The 5000-nt window shown below is 54.3% G+C and overlaps 1 non-coding gene across 1 annotated transcript in view; it reads left to right on the top strand.

The window, feature by feature from the left end:
- Positions 1–3440: 3440 nt before the first annotated feature.
- Positions 3441–5000, top strand: part of LOC124771415 — a 1913-nt gene continuing 353 nt past the window's right edge. Inside the window, exon 1 of the ribosomal RNA XR_007013425.1 lies at positions 3441–5000. This exon is cut by the window's right edge and continues 353 nt beyond it. This is a non-coding gene — a ribosomal RNA (small subunit ribosomal RNA).

Genomic DNA, 5000 nt, shown 5'->3' with positions numbered 1-5000 from the left:
CCCAAGTTGTCCCCTAACCTAACCCATGTTGTCCCTTAACCTAACCCATGTTGTGCCTTAACCTAACCCATGTTGTGCCTTAACCTAACCCATGTTGTCCCCTAACCTAACCCATGTTGTCCCCTAACCTAACCCATGTTGTGCCTTAACCTAACCCATGTTGTCCCCTAACCTAACCCATGTTGTGCCTTAACCTAACCCATGTTGTCCCCTAACCTAACCCATGTTGTCCCCTAACCTAACCCATGTTGTGCCTTAACCTAACCCATGTTGTGCCTTAACCTAACCCATGTTGTCCCCTAACCTAACCCAAGTTGTCCCCTAACCTAACCCATGTTGTCCCCTAACCTAACCCATGTTGTGCCTTAACCTAACCCATGTTGTGCCTTAACCTAACCCATGTTGTGCCTTAACCTAACCCATGTTGTCCCCTAACCTAACCCATGTTGTCCCCTAACCTAACCCATGTTGTGCCTTAACCTAACCCATGTTGTCCCCTAACCTAACCCATGTTGTGCCTTAACCTAACCCATGTTGTCCCCTAACCTAACCCATGTTGTCCCCTAACCTAACCCATGTTGTCCCCTAACCTAACCCATGTTGTGCCTTAACCTAACCCATGTTGTGCCTTAACCTAACCCATGTTGTCCCCTAACCTAACCCATGTTGTCCCCTAACCTAACCCATGTTGTCCCCTAACCTAACCCATGTTGTCCCCTAACCTAACCCATGTTGTCCCCTAACCTAACCCATGTTGTCCCCTAACCTAACCCATGTTGTCCCCTAACCTAACCCATGTTGTCCCCTAACCTAACCCATGTTGTCCCCTAACCTAACCCATGTTGTCCCCTAACCTAACCCATGTTGTGCCCTAACCTAACCCATGTTGTGCCCTAACCTAACCCATGTTGTGCCCTAACCTAACCCATGTTGTGCCTTAACCTAACCCATGTTGTGCCTTAACCTAACCCATGTTGTCCCCTAACCTAACCCAAGTTGTCCCCTAACCTAACCCATGTTGTCCCCTAACCTAACCCATGTTGTGCCTTAACCTAACCCATGTTGTGCCTTAACCTAACCCATGTTGTGCCTTAACCTAACCCATGTTGTCCCCTAACCTAACCCATGTTGTCCCCTAACCTAACCCATGTTGTGCCTTAACCTAACCCATGTTGTCCCCTAACCTAACCCATGTTGTGCCTTAACCTAACCCATGTTGTCCCCTAACCTAACCCATGTTGTCCCCTAACCTAACCCATGTTGTCCCCTAACCTAACCCATGTTGTGCCTTAACCTAACCCATGTTGTGCCTTAACCTAACCCATGTTGTGCCGTAACCTAACCCATGTTGTGCCTTAACCTAACCCATGTTGTGCCTTAACCTAACCCATGTTGTGCCTTAACCTAACCCATGTTGTGCCTTAACCTAACCCATGTTGTGCCTTAACCTAACCCACGTTGTCCCCTAACGTAACCCACGTTGTCCCCTAACGTAACCCACGTTGTCCCCTAACGTAACCCACGTTGTCCCCTAACGTAACCCACGTTGTCCCCTAACGTAACCCACGTTGTCCCCTAACGTAACCCACGTTGTCCCCTAACGTAACCCACGTTGTCGCCTATCGTAACCCACGTTGTCGCCTAAACCTGCTCTGTAATTGTTATACGACTCGTTCAATTAGTGTAGTGTTGCCCACCCGCAACCCCCGGCTCCCCTGTGTATCGCTTCATGTTAAACACCTTGCAAGTCTTGCTGACTTTCCACATGCTCCTGCTGTACACTGTAATGTGGATGGCAGCAGGGCGTACATGCCGCCCCCCCCCCCCCCACCTCTCCCCACGTCCCCACCTTGCCCCCTGCCTTCGCAAGGTGGTTGGTGACAAGTTTGCATGTTCAATGCCCTTCGCATGCGGACCCGGACGCAGGCTACGTTGTGGTGCGGCCTGTGTCAACTGTCCCGCTGATGGTCGTACGCGTGACCACAATCTGTACTGCACATTCGTCCTTATGTACTGAATGATACATCGTGGCACATGTGTGACCGGTACAACGACTGCGCCCAAAAACGGCGGACCATACAGTGCAAATATTGTGCACCGCAGCTACGTGTCGTCCTCCCTATGAGAGCTGGATTGCAGTGTGGTACGCCATAGGAGACGTGTGGGAGGAACGGACGCCGTGGATGGCGATCAGCATGAAGCTGTCTGTTGATGTATTCGGACCTAGTCGTCTCTCCTCACACACCGTGATGGCATGGTGCAGCGCGTTCCATATCTGCGACATGCTACAGAAGCCGGGTTGACAGTCGTTCGAGCAATGGACATCGCATACGTACGGGGGCCACCTTCCACGTATTGTCTAGGCGTGCACATTTTGTTGCGTGTATGTGGGCAGACGTAGTGTGGCGTGACACCTGACACAGGCATGCAATAATGGTTGAGTTGCAAATGGCGATGGACGCCTACGTTTTCTGGTGAAGTTACGCAAATGAAGAAATGGTAACCCCGTGTGGTGCGGTTGTTCTCGCTAGGGGTGAATCGGTGATGGCGACGATAGGTTGAGGTACTAACCGGTTGTTCCAGCGATACCCACCATGCCGACGAAACTGACGGCATCTTGGGTGTGAAGCGATACGCGGCGGTGGCTGGGTGGGACCGTCCCCGGCCGGTGAGGGGGCGCCTCCCGGCGTGCTGGCCGGCGCTGCGGTGCGTGGGCGCACGCGCTACAGCCGGCTGGTGGGGGCGGCCAGTGGCAGGCGCGCCGGCCGACGGACGCGGCAGGCGTCGCAGCTGCGCGCCGGCGCACCCTGCGCGCGGCGCCGTGCGGCCAAAGTAGGTCCTCGCGGGCCCGGTGCGAAGCGCGGTGGACATCTGCAGTGTGCTGGTCCGATTGAGGACTGTGTGCGTTGAGGATGCGCCGCCGCCCGGCGCTCGGCGCCGCGGACGCCGTCTGCTGCTCGGTCGCCCCAGCGGTTCTCGCTGGTGGTTTGTATCGCAGCTGTGCGGATGTGTTGGCGTGTGCGCTGTGCTGGGAGAGTTCGCTTCGGCACCCAAGTGGGGCTTTTGTCCTTCTGTGGCGCTGGCGTTGGAGCTGCCGGTCACCGTAGGTGGCGCGTGTTGTCTCCCGCCGGCAAATGCCACGACAGCACGCTCCCGGGCCTCTGTCGGCAGCGGCAAGCTCAGTTGGGAGCACGGGTGGTCGCACCGAAAGCGTCTACTCGCCTAACTCCGGGGCGATTGCGCCTCTCTCGAACCCGACCAAGTACTTGGGACGGCGCTGCGCGCCGCCGGGACCTGAGAGGGTTTCGAGGTGTATTGTGCAGGGGAGCTCAGCCTCCTCCTGTTTGCAGAATGATTGAGCGGAGGACGCTTGCGTGTTCGCGCGGGCCCCCGGGACACACCTCCCGGGCGGCCGGCTGCTCAGCTCTAGTTGACGCAGCTCCCTGGTTGATCCTGCCAGTAGTCATATGCTTGTCACAAAGATTAAGCCATGCATGTCTCAGTACAAGCCGCATTAAGGTGAAACGCGAATGGCTCATTAAATCAGTTATGGTTCCTTAGATCGTACCCACGTTACTTGGATAACTGTGTAATTCTAGAGCTAATACATGCAAACAGAGTCCCGACCAGAGATGGAAGGGACGCTTTTATTAGATCAAAACCAATCGGTCGGCTCGTCCGGTCCGTTTGCCTTGGTGACTCTGAATAACTTTGGGCTGATCGCACGGTCCTCGTACCGGCGACGCATCTGTCAAATGTCTGGGCCTTATCAACTGTCGATGTAGGTTCTGCGCCTACCATGGTTGTAACGGGTAACGGGGAATCAGGGTTCGATTCCGGAGAGGGAGCCTGAGAAACGGCTACCACATCCAAGGAAGGCAGCAGGCGCGCAAATTACCCACTCCCGGCACGGGGAGGTAGTGACGAAAAATAACGATACGGGACTCATCCGAGGCCCCGTAATCGGAATGAGTACACTTTAAATCCTTTAACGAGTATCTATTGGAGGGCAAGTCTGGTGCCAGCAGCCGCGGTAATTCCAGCTCCAATAGCGTATATTAAAGTTGTTGCGGTTAAAAAGCTCGTAGTTGGATTTGTGTCCCACGCTGTTGGTTCACCGCCCGTCGGTGTTTAACTGGCATGTATCGTGGGACGTCCTGCCGGTGGGGCGAGCCGAAGGCGTGCGACCGCCCGTGCGTGCTCGTGCGTCCCGAGGCGGAACCCCGTTGAAATCCTACCAGGGTGCTCTTTATTGAGTGTCTCGGTGGGCCGGCACGTTTACTTTGAACAAATTAGAGTGCTTAAAGCAGGCAAGCCCGCCTGAATACTGTGTGCATGGAATAATGGAATAGGTCCTCGGTTCTATTTTGTTGGTTTTCGGAACCCGAGGTAATGATTAATAGGGACAGGCGGGGGCATTCGTATTGCGACGTTAGAGGTGAAATTCTTGGATCGTCGCAAGACGAACAGAAGCGAAAGCATTTTTGCCAAGTATGTTTTCATTAATCAAGGAACGAAAGTTAGAGGTTCGAAGGCGATCAGATACCGCCCTAGTTCTAACCATAAACGATGCCAGCCAGCGATCCCGCCGCAGTTCCTCCGATGGACTCGGCGGGCAGCCTCCGGGAAACCAAAGCTTTGGGTTCCGGGGGAAGTATGGTTGCAAAGCTGAAACTTAAAGGAATTGACGGAAGGGCACCACCAGGAGTGGAGCCTGCGGCTTAATTTGACTCAACACGGGAAACCTCACCAGGCCCGGACACCGGAAGGATTGACAGATTGATAGCTCTTTCTTGATTCGGTGGGTGGTGGTGCATGGCCGTTCTTAGTTGGTGGAGCGATTTGTCTGGTTAATTCCGATAACGAACGAGACTCTAGCCTGGCTAACTAGTCGCGTGACATCCTCGTGCTGTCAGCGATTACTTTTCTTCTTAGAGGGACAGGCGGCTTCTAGCCGCACGCGATTGGAGCAATAACAGGTCTGTGATGCCCTTAGATGT

The sequence above is a fragment of the Schistocerca piceifrons genome, unplaced genomic scaffold, assembly GCF_021461385.2.
Source record: "Schistocerca piceifrons isolate TAMUIC-IGC-003096 unplaced genomic scaffold, iqSchPice1.1 HiC_scaffold_936, whole genome shotgun sequence".
Lineage (NCBI taxonomy): Eukaryota > Metazoa > Arthropoda > Insecta > Orthoptera > Acrididae > Schistocerca > Schistocerca piceifrons.
The sequence above is the reverse complement of the archived record's forward strand: the minus strand, read 5'-3'. Positions and strand labels throughout refer to the sequence as shown.